Source organism: Notamacropus eugenii, chromosome 1 (genome assembly GCF_028372415.1).
Source record: "Notamacropus eugenii isolate mMacEug1 chromosome 1, mMacEug1.pri_v2, whole genome shotgun sequence".
Classification (NCBI taxonomy): domain Eukaryota; kingdom Metazoa; phylum Chordata; class Mammalia; order Diprotodontia; family Macropodidae; genus Notamacropus; species Notamacropus eugenii.
In genome coordinates this window covers 43,438,215-43,457,834 of record NC_092872.1, presented here as the reverse complement: position 1 = coordinate 43,457,834, position 19,620 = coordinate 43,438,215, and the positions used below count along the sequence as shown (strand labels likewise).

The following is a 19,620-nucleotide window of genomic DNA, read 5'->3' as shown; positions in this document are numbered from 1 at the left end:
AGAAGAAAAAAGAAAGGAAAGAGTGCTTGTGGCCACTCACAGACCAGAGAACAGGGCAGGAGAGTAGTAAAGGCACCTGTCCGTAGATCCTACAACCTTAGAACACATCAGACACTTGACACTCACTAGCTGTGTGACCTTGGGCAAGTCACTTAACCCCAGTTGCCTCATCCTGGGTCATCTCCAGTCATCCTGATGAATATTTGGTCACTGGATTCAGATGGCTCTGGAGGAGAAGTGAGGCTGGTGACCTGCACAGCCCTCTCTCACTCAAAACAAAGTCAAGTGCAAGTCATGTCATCATTTCTCTAATGGCATGGTCTTCTTCAGCAACAAAGGACAAACACACTCCACCTTGAAAGAACTGAAAACTTGCAGGTCCCTAGAAGCATCTCTGAAAACAGTTGCAAAAAACCCCTAAAGCTTGGGACAGTATGATCTCTACCCTGAAAGCAGAGCTTCACTTTAATAGAATTAAAACTCAAGAAATAGACTAAAAAATGAGCAAACAACAGAAAAAAATCTGACTGTAGAAAGTTACTATGGTGACAAGAAAGATCAAAATGCACATTCAGAGTAAGACAACAAAGCCAAAATAACTGCATCTGAAGCCTCCAAAAGAAATATGAATTGGTCTCAGGCCATGGAAGCGTTCAAAAAGGATTTTAAAAACAAAGTAAGAGAGTTAGAGGAAAAATTGGGATAAGAAATGAGATTGATGCAAGAAAATCATGAAAAAAAGTCAACATCTTGGAAAAGGAGACACAAAAAAAATCCTAAAGGAAAACATCTTAAAAAACGAGAATAGGTCAAATGGTAAAAGAGGTACAAAAAGCCAATGAGGAGAAGAATGTCATGAAAAGCATAATTGGTTAAATAGAAAAAGAGGCAAAAAATTCACTTAGAAAAATTAAAACTCCTTAAAAAGTAGAATTGGTCAAATGGAAAAGGAGGTATAGAAGCTCACCGAGAAAATAATTCCATAAAAATTAGAAATGAGTAAATGGAAGCTAATGACTTTATGAGAAATCAAGAAACATGAAAATTAAACCAAAAGAATGAAAAAAATAGAAGATAACATGAAATAACTCACTAGAAAAACACCTGATCTGAGAAATAGATCTAGGAGAGATAATTTAAAAATTATTGAACTATCTGAAAACTATGATCAAAAAAAGACCTTAGATGTTATCTATCAAGAAATTATCAAGGAAAATTGTCTTAATATTCCAGAACCAGAGAGTAAAATAGAAATGAAAAGGATTCAGGAGTTGATTAAACTCCTGAAAGAGATCCCCAAAATAAAAACTCCCAAGAATAGTGTAGTCAAATTCCAGAGCTCCCAGATCAAGGAGAAAATATTGTAAGCAGCCAGAAAGAAACAATTCAAGTATTTGTGGAAACACAATCAGGATAACATAGGATATAGCAGCTTCTACACTAAGTGATCAGAAGGACTGAAATATGATATTCTGGAGGGCAAAGGAGTTAGGATTATAACCAAGAATCTCCTACCCAGCAAACCTGAGTATAATCCTTCAGGCAGAAAAATGTATATTCAATAAAATACAGGTCTTTGAAGCATTCCTAATGAAAATTCCTGATTTCAATAGAAAATTTGATTTTCAAATACAAGATGCAAAAGTAGCATAAAAACTTAAATAGATAAGAGAAATCATAAGGGATTAAATAAGGTTAAACTGTTTACATTTCTACATGGGAAAATCATACTTGTAAATGATAAAAACTTTCTCATTAATTTTGCAGTTAGGAATATGTATATAGACAGAGGGCACAGGTATTCATTGAATATGAAAATATGATATCTAAAAAGAATAAAATTAAGGAGTGAGAAAGAGGAATGCACTGTGATAAAGGGAGACATAGAATGGGGCAAATTATCTCACATAAAAGAAGCAAGAAAAAGCTTTTACAGTAGAGGGGAAGATGTGGGCTGTGGGATGGAGAGAGTGAATCTTATTCTCATCAAAATTAGCTCACAGAGGGAAAAACATATACAGTCTTGTGTATAGAAATCTATCTTACCCTACAAGAAAGTAGGATGGGAAGTGGATAAAACAAGGGTGAGGTAATAGAAGAGAGGACAGATTGGGAGAGGTGGTTGTCAGAAGCAAAACACTTTTGAGGAGGGATAGGGTAAAAAGTGAGAGAGAATAGAATAAATGGGGGGAATCAAATGGAGGGAAATACATTTAGCAATCATAACTGTGAAAAAATATTTCAAGGAAATTTCTTGGATAAAGGCCTCATTTCTCAAACATATAGATAACTGAGTCATATTTATAAAAATAGGAGCCACTGGGGGTGGAGCCAAGATGGCAGAGTAGAAGGGGAGACCTGCCTAAACTCTCCCCCCAAACCCCTCAAAACACCTGTAAAAATGATTCTAAACAAATTCTCAAGCAGCAGAATACACAAAATGACAGAATGAAACAGATTTCCAGCCCAAGACAGTCTAGAAGTCTGATGGGAAAGATCTATTGCACTGGGCTCAGAGCAGAGCATATCCAAGTGTAGGCCATGCCAAACACAGATGGAACTAAAGCAGGTTTCAGAGTGCTGAGTTGCTGCTGGAAGCTATAGTGTTTTTCGGACCTCAACCCACAAACACCAAAGACAGCTTCAAAGGTCAGTGGGAAATCCCTCTTATCTACGTGAAAGAAGAACATGGTCTGGACTCAGACCCAGGCTACTAGCAGCCACTGCTACAGTAGTGGCTGCTTTTGGAGCTCTCAGCCTATAGACAAGGGGGAAATGAGCAGATGATTTGGGTCACAGTGATGGGTGGAAATCCTGAGGCAAATGGAGTGCTGTCATGGCAGACTTGGTGGTGGTTGTGCAGAGGGAATACTATTCACAGTTCCAGGGCAGAAAAGAGTGGTTATGGTTGCTCATAGACCAGAGTGCAGGCCAGGAGAGGAGTAACCATTTCTTCTTTAATTACACCACTTTCAAAGAACTGGGAATTCACAGATCTCTAGAGATAGCTCTGAAAACAGTTCAAAAATGCCTAAAACTTGGGGGAGTACACCCTCCACTGAACAAAGTGTTCAAAGTCAATTAACTGGTTGAGAAAATGACCAAAGGCAGGGGAAAATAAGACTACAGAAGGTTACTTTCCTGGTAAAAAAAAAAAAAGTATTTTCTTACAAAAAAGGAAGATCAAAGCATACAGAGGTAGACAGCAAGGTCCTACATCTAAAGTATCCAAGAAAAATATGAACTGGTCTCATGCCACAAAAGAACTCAAAAAGGATTTTGAAAATCAAGTAAGAGAAACAGAAGAAAAATTGGGAAAAGAAACAAGAGCAATGCAAGAATATCATGAAAAATGAGTCAATAGCTTGCTAAAGGAGACCCCAAAAAGGCTGAAGAAAACAACTTTAAAAATAGGCTAACCCAAATGGCAAAAGAAGTCCAAAAAGCCAATGAGATTAGAATGCCTTAAAAAGCAGAATTGGTCAAATGGAAAAGGAGGTCCAAAAGCTCACAAAAGAAAATAATTTCTTCAAAATTAGAATGGAGCAAATGGAAGCTAATGACTTTATGAGAAATCAATAAATTATAAAACAAAACCAAAAGAAAGAAAAAGTAGAAGACAATGTGAAATATCTCACTGTAAAAATCACTATCATGGAAAATAGATCGAGGAGAGAGAATTTTAAAATTATTGGTCTACCTGAAAACCATGTTTAAAAAAAAGAGCCCAGACATCTTCTTTCAAGAAATTATCATGGAAAACTGCTAAGATATTCTAGAACCAGAGGGTAAAACACAAAGGGAAAGAATCCACCAATCACCTCCTGAAAGAGATCCCCAAAGGAAAACTACTAAGAATGTTGTAGCCAAATTCCAGAGTTCCCAGGTCAAGGAGAAAATATTACAAGCATCCAAAAGAAACAATTCAAGTATTATAGAAAGACAATCAGGAAGCAGGAAATTCCAGGAGCTCTGAGGCAATGACCACACTGTGGAATCTCAGGCATATCAGCCCAGGATGGGAGCCCAGTAGTACCAAGTGAGTGAGAGCCACGGAGCCCTAGGTATCTGAGCAGCTGCTCCTGAGACTATCAGTCCACAGATTAAACATCTATAAGTCACCTACCTGAACTCCTGGGAGCCAAATGGCAGAGTAATCAGTAAATTCTCTTTCCCCTTCCCCTTGTCGACCTTGAAAGAACCACAAAATATTTCCCCAGGAAAATCCTGGAACAGTGGGATCAGCATAAGGGGCAAACAGTCTCTTAGCATGTGAGGCTGAGAAAATCATTAAGGAGGCACCCTCTTTCTGTGGATGAAGGGGAACAGTGCAGTACCAGAGCTGTCCTAGTCAGCCCCACCTCAGCAAAGCGGGAGGAGATCCTGAGCCCCAGGGGGTGGAGTCCACAACCACCAACAACAGGACTCCAGATGTGCCTCAGCAACCCCGGGGAATCAGGAAGACACTAGGGCAGACAGGATAACCAACCACAGAGCATATCTATGCTCTAGTTCAGCAGAGGAGACCTCCTGTGGCCAGACCACTCCTCCCTCACATTTAACAAGCTAGCTCCAGGGTAAATCTGGGAAACACAAAAAGACTTCACCTGGACTCTGCTGTCTCACACCAGCTACCTCAGCACCAGGTAAGCTGCAACACTTTAGCTTCTAGCTAAAACAACTAGAGGCCACAACACACAAAGCCTCAAGTTCAAGGCAGAAAAACTGTGGGACAGAGTCCCTAGTGTCCTAGAAGCAGAGATCTACTTTAAAAGTAGGAAAAGGGTAATTATTGTCACCATGAGTAGGAAGCAAAGCAGAAAAGAAAAGACCACAGAATCTTTCTGTGGGGATAAGGATCAAAACACGAATAATAAAGAGGTCAGCATTGAGACTCTGACACTTCAGAAGGTACTATGAACATGTCACAAGCACAAAGATCACTCTTGGAAGAGTTGAAGAAGGATTTTAAAAGCCAAATTAGAGAAACAGAAGAAAAACTGGCCAATGATTTTAAAAGTATGAAAAAAGAATTCCCTGAAGAGAACAGATCCTTAAAAAGGAAAATTGGACAAATGGAAAAGGAAACACAAAAAATTAACTGGAGAAAATAACTCCATAAAAGGAATAATTGGGCAGATGGAAAAAGAGATGAAAAAGTTACCTGAAGAAAGAATTTTGATAAAAATTAGAATTGGGCAAGTAGAAGCTAATGACTCTATGATTCATCAAGAATCAGTGAAATAAAATCTAAAGAATGAAAAGATAGAAGAAAATGTGAAATATCTCATTTGAAAAACAACTGACCTAGAAAATAGATCCAGGAGAGAAAATCTAAGAGTACTGGCATACTAGAAAGTCATGATGAAAAAAGAGCCTGAATAATATCTTCCAAGAAATCATCAAGAATAACTGCCCAGAAGTGCTAGATCCAGATGACAAAATAATCATTGAAAGAATCCACCGTTCACCACCCAAAAGGGATCTCAAACTAAAAACGCCAAGGAATATCATTGCCAAATTCCAGAACCATCAAGTGAAGGAGAAAATATTACAGGCAGCCAGAAAGAAACTATTCAAATATTGAGGAGCTACACAGGATCACACAGGATCTTGCAGCTTCTACATTAAAAGATCGAAGGAATTGGAACATGATATTCCATAAGGCAAAGGAACTGGGACTACAACCAAGGATCAATTACCCAGCAAAGTTGAGCATAATATTTCAGGAAAGGAGATATACATTCAAAGAAATAAGGGATTTCCAGATCTTCCTGAATAAAAGGCCAGAACTCAATAGAAAATTCAATCTTCTAATGCAGGTCTCAAGAGAGGCATAAAAAGGTAAACGGGGGGGAAAAAAACTTGTTACTCAATATGGGCAAACTGTTTACATCCCTATAAGGGAAAATGACACTTGTTAATCTTGAGAATTATATATTTATTGTGAAATATAAAAGGGATATACATAGATAGAGGGAGCAGGTATAAAATAAATGATATGATGATAAAATGTGATTTAAGGATGTGAAGGGATTGTAACAGGAGATGTGAAAAGCAGGAGGCAGAAAATGGTAAATTACACCACAGGAGGAGGTACAAAATTATATTACAGTAGAGGGAAAGAGGGGAGGGAGATGAGCATTGTTTGATATTTACTCTCATCTGATTTGGTTCAAGGAGGGAACATCAAGCTTAATTAAGTATACAAATCTAACTAGCTCTATAGGCAGTAGGAAGGAAGGGAGAAAGAAAAGGTGAGGCTAAAAGGGAGGGAAGAAGTAGTAAGGGTAAAAGGGAGTAAAAAGGATGGGGGCTGAAAGAAGGAAGGGAAGACTGTGGGAGGTGGTGGTCAAAAATTAAAACTCTATTGTGAAGGAGAAGGGAGAACTAAAAGCACAAATGGGGGGGAAAGGATGGAGGGAAAGACACAGACAGTAATCATAATTCTGAATGTGAATGGGATGAACTCTCCTATAAAACAGAGATGGACAGCAGAATGGATTAAAAGCCATAATCCAACAATATGTTGTTTACAAGAAACACATTTGAAACATGGGGGGGGAGGGGGCGGAGATACACACAGGGTAAAGGTAAAAGATTGGAGCAGAATATATTGTGCTTCATCTGATGTAAAAAAAAAAGCAGGGGTAGCAATCCTTACCTCAGACAAAGCAAAAGCACAAATAGATCTAATCAAAAGAGATACAGAAGGAAACTATATCCTCCTAAAAGGCACCATGGACAATGAAGAAATATCATTACTAAACATATATGCTCCAAGTGGTATAGCATCCAAATTCTTAGAGGAGAAGTTAAATGAGTTACAGGGAGAAATAGAAAGCAAAACTATACTAATAGGGGACCTCAATCTCTCCTTCTCAGAACTTGGTAAATCTAACCTTAAAATAAATAAAAAAGAAGTTAAGGAGGTGAAAACTCTGGATAAGATACTTATGATAGATCTATGGAGAAAACTGAAAGGGAACAGAAAGGAATATACCTTTTTCTCAGTGGTACATGCACATATACAAAAATTGACCATGTACTAGGATATAAAGCCCTCACAATGCAGTGCAGAAAGGCAAAGATAGCCAATGCATCCTTCTCAGAAAATAATGCAATAAAAATTATATGTAATAAAAGGTCATGAAAAGATAGACCAAAAATTAATTGGAAACTAAATATTCTAATCTTAAAGAATGAGTGAGCTAAACAACAAATCACAGAAACAATCAATAACATTATTCAAGAGAATGACAACAATGAGACAACCTACCAAATCTTAAGGGATACTGCAAAAGCAGTTCTTAGGGGTAGTTTAATATCTTTGAATCCCTACATAAATAAAATAGTGAAAGAGATCAATGAATTAGGCATGCAGCTGAAAAAGCTAGAAAAAGAACAAACAAAATACCCAAGTAAATACCAAATTAGAAATATTGAAAACCAAAAGAGAGATTAATAAAATTGAAATTAAGAAAACTATCAAACCAATAAATAAAAGTAAGAGTTGGTTTTATGAAAAAAACAACAAAATTGATAAAACTTTGGTCAATCTGATTTAAAAAAAGAAAGAAGAAAACCAATTTACCAATATCAAAAATGAAAAGGGTGAACTCACCTCCAATGAGAGGGAAATTAAAACAATAATTAGAAATTACTTTGCCCAACTTTATGCCCACAAATTCGACAATCTAAAGAGATGGATGATTATTTTTAAAAATATAAATTGCCCAGATTAACAGAAGAGGAAGTTAAATACTTAAATAACTTCATCTCAGAAAAAGAAATTGAACAAACCATCAATGAACTCCCTAGGAAAAATCTCCAGGGCCGGATGGATTTACAAGTGAATTCTATCAAACATTTAAAGAACAGTTAATTCCAATACTATATAGACTATTTGGGAAAACTGGAGAAGAAGGAGTCCTCCCAAATTCTTTTTATGATACAAATATGGTTCTGATACCTAAACCAGGAAGAGCCATAACAGAGAAAGTTTAGACCAATTTCTCCAATGAATATAGATGCAAAAATTTTAAATAAGATATTAGCAAAAAGAATACAGCAACTTATCACGAGAATAATAAATTATGATTAGGTAGGATTTATACCAGGAATGCAGGGCTGGTTCAATATTAGAAAGACTATTAGCATTATTGATTATATCAACAACAAACCTAACAGAAACTACATGATTATCTCAATAGATGCAGAAAAAGGTTTGACAAAATATAACACCCATTCCTATTGAAAACACTGGAAAACATGACTAAGGTGAAAATGTATTTAATGAGAATGTATGTATAGAACCTATATAAAATTGTATGCCATCTCAGGGAGGGAGTGGAGAGGTAGTGTGAAAGGAGGAGGAGGGAGAGGGGAAAATCTAAAATATATAGAAGTGATTGTAGAACACTAAAAACAAATAATAATAATAAAGAAAGGGATGAATATTAAGAAGTAATAATATTTCATTGAGAACAGGTTAAAAAGAAAGACAGAAAGACAATCTGGATAAAACAAGATTTAGCAGCTTCTACACTAAGGGATCAAAGGGATTAGAATATGATATTCCCGAGGTCAAAGAAGCTAGGATTAAAACCAAGAATCACCTACCCAGCAAACCTGTGTATAGTACTCCAGGGTGAAAAATGGAACTTCAATGAAATAGAGGACTTCTAAGCATTCTTGTTAAAAAGACCAGAACTGAATAGAAAATTTGCCTTTAAATACAAGAATCAATAGAAACATGAAAAGGTAAACAGGAAAAAGAAGTCATAAGGGACTCATTAAAGTTGAACTGTTTACATTCCTACATTGAAAGATATTTGTAACTCATCAGACCTTTCTCAGTATTCGGGTAGTTAGAGGGAATGTGTGTGTGTGTGTGTGTGTGTGTGTGTGTGTGTGTTGTGTGTGTGTGTGTATTATATATATGTATGTATATGTTTATATGTGTGTATGTATACGTATCTATGTGTATATAAATATAAATACATATGTATATACACATATATGTGTGTATATATGTATATATATACATATTATATATATATATATATATATGTATAGGGACAGAGAGAGAGAGAGACAGAGAGAGAGCACAAGTTGAGCTGAATATGAAGGGAGGATACCTAAAAAATAAAATTAAGTTGAGAGGAATGTAATAGGAGAAAGAGAGAGGTAGAATGTAGTAAAAAGAGGCAAGAAAGAGGTTTTACAATGGAGGGGAACAGGGGGAAGGTGAGAAGAATAAGGGAGCCTTATTTTCATTGGATTTGGCTTAAGGAGGGAATAACACATATTCAACTGGGTATGGAAATCTATCTTACCCTGCAGGAAGACAGGGGGCAAGGGGATAGGAGAGGGAGCATAATAGAGGGGATGGTAGATTGGGGAAAGGGGTAATCAGAAATAAACACTATTGTGGGGGGGACAGGTCAAGGGAGAGAATGGAATAAATGGAGAGCAGGGCAGCATAGAGGGCAATGTAATTAGTCTTCCACAACAAGACTGTTATGGAAGTGCTTTGCGTAGCTACACATGTATGACCTATATCAAATTGCTTTCTTTCTTAATGAGGTTAAATGCAGAGGGAGGACGGGAGAGAATGTGGAACTCAAAGCTTAAAAAATGAATGTTAAAACTGTTTTTGTATGCAACTAGGAAATAAGTTGTACAGGCAATGGGGTATAGAAATCTACCTTGCCCTACAGGAAAATAGAGGGGAGGAGGATGGGAGAAGGAGGGTGATAGAAGGGAGGACAGACTGAGGAAAGGGGTGGTTGGGGTGCACACTGTCCTGGGGTGGAGGGAGAGGAGAGATGGGGAGAAAATTTGGAATTCAAAATCTTGTGGAAGTGAATGTTGAAAACTGAAAATAGATAAATTATATTTGAAAAAAACATAGGAGCTATTCCCCAGTTAATTAATGAACAAGAAATATGAATTACTTCAGATGAAGTAATCAAAGTTATCTATAGCCACATGGGAAAGTGATCTAAAACACTATTGTTTGGAGGAATGAAAACTGAAACAATTCTGAGACACTACATCATACCTATTAGATTAGCTAATAGAACAGAAAAGGAGAATGACAAATGTTGGAGGGGATGTGAGAAAAAGGAGACATTAGGTCCCTGTTCAGTTATGAGCTGATTCAGTCATTCTTTAGAGCAATTTGGAACTGTGCCCAACTGTGCATACCCTTTGACCTAACAGTGGCGCTACTAAGTCTCTATCTAAAAAGAGAGAAAAACCAAAGGGGAAAAAGACCTATATGTAAGGAAATATTTGTAGCAGCTCTTTTCTATTGGCAGGGAGTTGGAAACTGGGAGGATGCCCATCAACTGGAGAATAACTGAAGAAGTTTTGATATATAATTATGATGGAATACTATTGTACTATAAGAAATAATGAGCAGGATACTCTCAGAAAAATCTGGAAAGACTTACATGAGCTGATGCAAAGTGAAAGGTACTGTGTACAAAGTCAAAGCAATGTTGTAAAATGATCAGTTGTGAATGACTTAGCTATTCTCAGCAATAGAATGATCCAAGACAAGTCTGAAAGACTTAGGATAAAAAATGTTATCCACCCCCGGATAAAGAATTGATGATGTCTGAATACAGACTGAAGCACAGTTTTTTAATATGTTTTTCTTGAGGGTTTGTGTCTTTTGGCCTATGTTTTCTTTCACAGCATGACTAATATGAAAATAAGTTTTCCATGACTACACATGTATAACCTATATCAAATTGCTTGCCTTCTTAATGAGGCAGGTGGGAAGGGAGAGAATTTGGAACTCAGAGTTTTAAAAACAAATGTTAAAAATTGCTTTTACATGTAATTGGGGAAAAATAAAATACTAAATAAATTTTAAAAAGATCATATTCTGTTCAGAGACAATATGAATAATTCACAAATAAGTATATGTGAATGTATATGAGATAAATACAAGATGGCAGTATGGAGGTACCAGCTGCAGAAGGAATCAGGAAAGGTTTCACATGAAAGATGGAACTTCAGTTGAGTTTTGAAGAATAAGGATTCTAAGAGGAAAAGAGGAAGAAAAAATATGTTGTAGGCATGAGGGAAAGTTTATACAAAGACAGGGGGTGGATGATGGAGTGTAAGAAGGTGAGTAATATAGAACAAGGCTAGAAAGATAGTTGGTACTAACTTATGCCAGATAAAGAAGGATGTATTTGACTCTAAAGGCAAAAAGGGAGACATTAGAATTTATTGTACAAGGAGATGATGTGAGCGGATGTGGGCTTCAGAAAAATCACATTGGTAGTTCCATGGAGGATAGACTGGAGAGAGGGTTAAGGAAGGAGAACAATTAACTATCATATTACATTGGGTAAAAGGTGCTGAAGGGGAGAATTAGGATGGTATCTGAGTGAGTGGATAGATGGGGACAGATGTGAAAGATGTGGAAATAGAAATGATAAGCCTTGGCAGCCGAATGGGAATGCGGAGTGAGGGAGAATGAGGGGTGGAGGATGCCTCCAAGGGTTTAAACCTGTATAATTGAAATAGTGGTGGTACTTTTAAAAGAAATAAGAAGTGTGGAAAGACAAGGGTATGAGGAATGATGAGTTAGGTTTTAGAAATATCAGGTTTTACATGCCAATAGTACATCTGTTCAACATGTTCACTTGGCAGTAGATATTCAATTGGGAGTAGGTCTCTCAGAGGGGAGACTAGAGTTGGATACACACACAAACACACACACACACACACACAAAATCAGGGAACCAGTTGTTTAAAAAAGTAAACCCATGCTGGGGAAGGGAAAGAGAAATGGAAGGATGAGAGGGGGCAAAGAGAAAGGTAGGGAAGGAATGAGGGAAAGAAGAAAGAAGGAAGGGAGGGAGGGAAGGGGAAGATTGGAGAAGGAAAGGGAAGGAAGGGAAGAAGGGAAAGAAAGGATAGAGAAAGATGGGAAAGAAGAAAAGAGAGAGAGAAGAGAGAGAATATTATCATGAAAATCAGAGGAGAAAATATCTAAGTAGAGTTGATCAATAATGTTGAATGTTTCAGAGATAAAGGAAGATGAGGATTGAGAAAAGGTCATTAGATGTGGCAATGAAGAGATCACTGGTAATTTGGTAAATACTGGTTTCTATTCAGTAATGAGGTGAGAAGCTGAAATGTAAAGTGTTCAGAAGCAAGGGAATGGAGAAACAGTGAAGCTGATGAGAAGAGACTCTTCTTAGTAGTTGGAAAGGGAAGGAAGAACTATAGAAAACCTTGAGGGGACGATAGAGACAAATGAGGATTTCTTAAGGGGGGAGAGACTAATACAGCTGTAGGCAGTGAAGAAGGAGCATTTTAAGATTTGAAAGAGAGAGGGTTTGGCTATTAGGAGGTGGGGGCAATCTGCCGGAGAAAATAGAAGTGAACATGACCAAAGATAAAAGATGGCCTTATTGAGGGGGAAGCATACCTATTCATCAGAGACTAAAGATAGAAAGAATTACAGAAGAGAAGGTGATGTCACAGGTGTAGAGATAGACAGAAGAGAAGACTCATGGCAAATGACCTCTACTCTTCTAAATATCCAGGGCCACTGATGAGAGGGTAGGGAGAGGGATGGTATGAGAAGCTTGAAGAAAGAAAAGAAGGCCTGTAACAATCACTGGGGGGAGTGCAAAGAGGAATAAATTTGGAAGAAGTAGAATGATTGCCTTCTATGTTGAAGGCCCAGTTGGAAATATGACATAAATTGGTAATGGGCCCAATTAATACAGGTAGATAACTTTTTCTAGAGTCATCTAGGTGGCTCAGTGGAAAGAGTGCTGGCCTGGAGTCAGGAAGACCTGAGTTCAAAACTGGTCTCAAACACATGTAGTTGTGTAATGCTGGGCAAGCCACTTAACTTCTATTTGCCTTAATCCACTGGAGAACAAAATGGCAAAATACTCCAGTATCTTTGCTAAGAAAACCCCAGGGACAGTACTTGGGTGCTATGGTCCACAGGATCACAGAAAGTCACAAACCACTGAGCAACAACAAAGATAACTTTTTCTATCACAGTCATCAGTTTGAGAGAAGAGTCAAGGGAGGAAGATGATGGGGCAATCTAGGGTTAAGGTTTAACAATGCTTTAGTAACACTAGGGCAAGTGCCAGGGATTTGTGAGCAGAATATAATAAAACACTGAAACTATAAGGTCAACGTTTGGAAGACAGGAAAGTGAAGCCATAGCAGTGGTATCACAGTACGAAGGTGTGGGGGGAAATAGAGGCCAGTGTGAGAATATAAAAGAGATTTAGGAGGGGTGAGGTATAGGAACAGATGAAGTGGTAGTATGTTATACTCAGGGGGGAGAAAGGAATTTATAAAAGCAAATGTTAGAATTGGAAGGAGTCCTAGAAAAAGAACAAAAACTGGTAGAGCTTAAAAGGACCCCAGAAACTAAAACTTTAGAGCTGGAAAGAACCTTAGAGAGATCATTTAGATTCTAGTCCAAAAAAGGAAATAACTGGAGACAAGAGACAGATGACTTATCCTGAGTGACCAGGGGGAGACATATTAGGATATTAAATGTCAGAGAAGAGAAAGACATTGAATAAAATATATAGAAGGCCCTGAAGATTAAGTTCACCCACCTGACAATTTCACCACAGGTTCCTCTTTGGTAAGGTGGTGAGGATGATCTAGAACCAGGGATGCTTCTCACAAGCATCTGAAGTGAATTGGTATGTCTCTGGGAAGGAGGAGGTCAGATGCTCACAGCAAATTAGTATTCATGGGCACAGCCAATCATTAATCATCATCCTTGGCTATGTATTAAACACACTCTTCCACACAGTGCTATTTGTTCTAAGCACTATAGAGAATAATTCAAACAGACAGTCTCTAACCTCTAAGAACCCAGACTCAATGAAAAGTCTGTATTTCAAGAATTGTCCATATTTCAGCTTGCAGGGATAACAGGCATTTTGTTGCACTTTGTACCCATGATCATTTTTTATTGTTATAATAACTGCTTTGGGTAGATTCAATTCAACACAATCAACATTTATTAAGTACCTGTTCTATGTGAGATCCTTTGCTTCAGAGAATATAAAGAAAAAAAGAAACCCATTGCCCTCAAGTAACTTTTAGTCTACTAGGGGAGATGCAGCATGTATTCAAATAAGAATGATTTAAGGTAGAAGATGATTGCAAACAGAAGTTGTCTGTTCAAAGCATTAAGCTGATATTGAGCAACGGAGGCCGAAGAAAAGTCTGACCAAGGGGCAGCAGCAGCAGAAGAGAGAGAGGCATTTTACTCATGAGCTTGGGACTGCGAATGAAGGCAGGCGTTGGCAGAGAGGAAATGGAGCTCTGAAAGAACCCACAGAAAGGGTGGTGGGGGTCACTGCAATGATATCAACCAATGGAAGGACTTCTCCTAGAGAGGAAGCCCATCTCCATCCGCTCCCACCCTTGCTCATTGTTGCTGCATCAGGCCAAGGCCTGCTAGCCCTGTGCTAGAGAAAATTGAGTCTGTTGTTGATGGTATTGATGGTAATAGCCACTACTTATGTAATGCTTTTAGATTCATGAAGTACTACAACATATATGGAAATATAACTTTTAGTAGTAAGGATCAGCCAAGGCAATCTTGTCATGTCACAGATGGAGAATCAATACTATCCACATCACTGTGATGAAGGGTTCAATGGGAGAGTTTGATGGAAGAGAACAATGTTGTGCTAAGGTGATGCCATGCCAGGGAGGCAAAATCTGGTGTGGGGTAGTGGTGAACGTGGCAGTAGAGGTTGTGGAAGAAAGACAGATTCCAGAGTTTTTCAATCAAAGAAATCCATGAATTAATAGTGGGACACCTTAATGGTACTATGGAAAGAGTACGGTATTTGGAGTCAAAAGGTCAAGGTTACAATCCCAACTTTCTTATTTACTATGTGACTTTGTTTCTCCATTCTGCGTCTCATTGTCTTCACATGTAAAATTAGTTCAAGGGCTCAATGATTTCCTAGGTCTCTCCCATCTTCAGCCTTATGACCTTATGAATCAGGTCCCTTTCAGCGTTCAGTGTTCCCTAGCATGAATATTTCTACCTACCATTTCCTACAAATGGGGAAATTCTGAGAACACATATGCTGCTATTAACATCAGTGCACCTCCTAGAAAATAAAGGTAAGAGAACAAGCAATTTTTAAGTGCCTACTATATACCAGACACCGGGCTAAATACTTGACAGAAATCATCTCATTTGGTCCTTACAACAACCCTGGGAAGGAGATGCTATTATGATCCTCATTTTACAATTGAGGAAACTGAGGCAGACAGAGGTTAAGTGACTTGCTGTTATCACGCAGTAAGGCTGGATTTGAAATACATTCTTCCTGATTCCAGGACCAGTGCTCAATCTACTTCAAAAAGACGTTAGTAGTCTTCCATTTCAACTCATACTTGAAACGAAACATGGGCTACAACATACTGAACAAATAGTTATCTAGACTTTGCTTAAAGAGGTGAACTCATTGCCTTCCAAGGCACTACAATTATAAACACCTATATCGTTCAGGAGCTTTTCCTTACATCAACATGATGTTACTCCTTTACAGTTTTCACTCATGACTCCTGTTTCTTCCTTCTGGAATCAAATAGTACAAATCTCTCTTTCCCATGATATTCCTTCAAATATTTAAAGACAATTCTCATATCCACCATGAATTTTCCCTTTTTCAAGCTAAACATCCCCCAGTTCCTTCAAATGATTCTCATATGACATGGATTCAAGACCCTTGACCATCTTGGTTGTTTTCTTCTAGATGTTCTCCAAGGTACCAAGAAAAGGTTTCATGAAACTGGAAGCCCTTGAGTTATGTCTTAAAAAAATCTAAAGACTTTGAGAAGCAGAGGTGAAGCTGGAGTCCGTGACAGGCAGAGAGCCAATCTGTGTGAAGACAAAGGTGGAAGGGTGAGCTTGGAGAACTGTTATGGGGTTAGTTTGGGCTAGATCAAAGGCTACAAGAAGGACAATTTTGTTTTCATTTTTTGGTTTAAGTCTGTGATTTTATCATTTTAGAGAAGTCCTGATATGTAAACTCCCTCTCCTGATTCAGATCAATGAGCATCTACTGTGTTATTTTCAGTCTTGGTTGCTTGGAGACATGGAGAACTGAAATAATTTAATCCATGGTCATTCACCTAATATGCACTAGAAGTAGGACTTAATCCAGGTCTTATTAACTCCAAGACTGGATCTTTGCCCATTGTGCTAAGTTGATTTTCATGAAAGGGAGGAATATACAATAAATTTGGAAAGTTAATTTGTAAACAAATTGTGGAGGGCTCCCAATTGATAGGCTGAACCAATTTGTATTTCAACTTTGAGAAAAGAGTGAGCTAGTGAAGATTCTTGAGCAGGGGAGGTCATGGTCAGGCATGTGCCTTATGAAGATTATTTTGGCTACTGGGTGGATAATGTACTGAAAACGGAGGAAATTAGAAGCAGTGTGATAAATTAGCAAGCTATTAAAATAGTCTATGCAAGAGGGGAAAAGGGTTCAAACTAGGTAGTGGCAATTCTGAGTAAAGGAAAGGGAGAATATGAGAGAGATTGTGTGGAGGTATAATAAATAATAGTGGGCAAGTGCCTAGATCATGCTGACAGAAGTAGAGGAGGATAAAATAGAGACAGATACAAACCAAGGTGACTGGGAAGATGATAATATCTTTAATAGAAATAGTGAAGTTTATAGGTGTCAGGTTGGAAGCAGGGAAGGGAAGAGATGATGAATGTTATCTTGGATATGTGGACTTTGAAATGAAGATGTAAAAGTAACTACTAAGCAGTTGAAATGTAAGACTAAAATTATGAAGAAAAATTAAGGTAGATATATAGATTTATGAGTTATCTGAATTGAATCCACAGGAATTGATAAATTCACCAACAGAAAGAGCATAAAGAGAGGAGTATCACCGACAAAGACTTGGGGAGCACCCATGCTTAAGGGCAAGAAAGATACAGGCAATAATGCAGCAAAGGAGGCAGAAAAGGACTGGTCAGATCAGTCTGAAGAGGACAAAGGAGGGACAAATGGCATAGAGACCAGGAAAGAAAGGATAACTAGAATGAAAAAGTGATTGACTGAGGCTTTCCAAAGCTCATTATTGTAATCTATAAAAGGAACAGGTTATATTAGATGATCTATGAGGTCCCTTTCTGTTTAAAATTGATGATCCCATGGTAGCTACCAGGGATCTAGAGCCAAGACACTAGACATAAAAGAATCTGCAACAAAACAAGCAGTTAATAGGATGGAAAATTTATCATGGCCTGAGGCAGAATTTACATACCCAGAATTCTGTGCTTGTGGGGTATCTTCACCTCCCTATCCCTTTCCAAATTCTTTGTCACAGAACTCAAATAGATACGCAAATTCTAATTTGTTTTTCTAGTATACCATCTATGTAAAGAAGCAGCCAATGAAAAAGAAATCAGGCTTTGGTAAGGCCAAGCCAAACATTTGTGTGGAAACGAGACCAACTAACCAATCACTCTCAAAGCAACATCCTTACATATGTGTAGTAAATGGCAGAGCTTGATGTACTAACTGCCAACCTATCCCTCCTACATTAATGCCACAAAATCATCAGTGGGCTTGTTCTCTGTAGCACCTCTCCAACAATCGGCCAGGACTGTTTGCTGCTATTTCAGAGAAATCAGAGTCAGATCGATTGGGCTTGACAGGTGATGCACTTCAAGTAAACCCCTTCCATGTAGCCCTGGGTGCTACTGAATATTTGAAGTCTCAACTTCTGGGAAGAGAATACAAAGCAGACTAAAACACCAGATGCTCTAGAGAGAGCTTTTCTGCTTTAGAAAGTTGATTTGTTTTCTTTTTTTCCCCTTTCCTCTTTTGAAGAGCAAAATTACAAAATGACATCAGTGTTTTAAAAAAAAATCAGATGACTGGGCTCAGACATTTCTCAGGGGGAACATTTCAGTTCTTCTGTAAGGTCTTATCAGGCACTAAAATCACCAGGGACTAAGAGTCTCACTCTCAAGATAATGCTTATCTACATTGCTTTGCTAGAAGAGACCCATTCAGTAATTTCTTTAGACTCCATGGGAATTTTCTCATATTCCCTGAAACAATAAACTTCCACACAGTCACCGTCCTTTGGCACTTACAGAATACATTGCAAAGAGGAGGGCATTAGCAGGCATCAAGATACCTATAATTATTTTGTTTTATTCTCTTCTCCTCCATCTTCCTCCATCCTCCCCTCTCTCCCTCCTCCTCTTTCCACTCTCCCCTTCTCTCTACTTCCTTTCTCTCCCTCTCCCTTTCCCCCATTCATCTCCTTCCCCCTGTCTTGTTCTCTCTCTTCTCCCTCCTTCTCCATTCCTACCTCCTCATATATGAGGTTTCCCTCCCCCCCAGATAAGCAGCTCAAGCTGAGCAAAGTCCCAATAATCATTTGCCATTCTTGTGATGGGCTTGTAGATGTGCTTAGCACTGATATGAAAGTTAAAAGAGGAGCCATCTGTGGGTTTGACGGTTATGCAGTTTTCCTGGGTAATCCCATTAGTAATCTCTTTGTGTCTTCCTCTTAGGAACAGGGAAACACATATCCTTATAAAACTGAAATAGACCCTAAAGAGTCATGGAGGGGCCATCTATTCCTATCCTTAGGCAGAACTCAATTTGATATGATAGAAAGAGACCCAGGCTTGGAGTCAAGATACTTGAGCTCGTATCCAGGCTCTGATATTATGTGACTATGGACAAATGGCTTAACCTCTCTCATTCTGTTTTATCATCTGTAAAATGGATACAATACTTGTGCTACCAAGCTGATAAGGTTGTTGTAAGGGAGTCATTTTGTTCAGGTTGGTAGTGGGGGAACCATTTTTGCAACTTATTTTTGCAAATGAGCGTGTTATAATCTTCCACACACCCCTCAAAAAATCTCCAGCTTTCTGGTCTTCGTTGCTTGCCAGTTTCTATCAATGGCATATCCATTATCTCATTCTCTGGGCTCAAGATCCGAGTCATCTTGGACTCTTCCCCCTCTCCTATATTCAAATATCATTAAGTAAGATCAATCTTCCTTGGGTACTGTTCCTTATATCCTTTTCTTCAAATTCTACTTGTATTTCCCTAATTCTAGCCTTTATGGTTTCATAATTGGATCGCTGCACAAGCCTCCAAATGTACCTCTCTGATTAAGGTTTCTTATTAGAATCAAATCAATAAGTATTTATTGAATGCCTACTATGTGCTAGGTACTATCCTAGGCACAAGGGAGACATACATAAAAAGGACATTCCTTGTCCTCAAGAAGGCCACATTCTACCAGGAGGGAGAGAGAAGAATAAGCGGGCAAGGATATAACTTAAGATCACAGGGTCATAGATTTACAGTTGGAAAGTACCTTGGAGGCCAATTAGCGTAACCATACATAAACAAGAATCCCCACTACTAATATCTGACATGTACTTATCCAGTTTCTAAGGCAAGGAGAAATAGCGCATTTCATTTATAGGCAGCAATACTTGTTAGAAAGCTGCTTTCCTATTATCAAGCTTAATTTAGTCTCTTTTCAGCTTTCATCCTGGTATTCCATTCTGGTATTACC

At 38.2% G+C, this 19,620-nt stretch overlaps 1 protein-coding gene across 1 annotated transcript in view; it reads right to left on the bottom strand.

Moving 5' to 3' along the window:
* The window catches only part of HS3ST4 (heparan sulfate-glucosamine 3-sulfotransferase 4), a 456,023-nt gene that overhangs the window by 217,257 nt on the left and 219,146 nt on the right, over nucleotides 1-19,620 (bottom strand). The gene's annotated exons all lie outside the window — the stretch shown is intronic.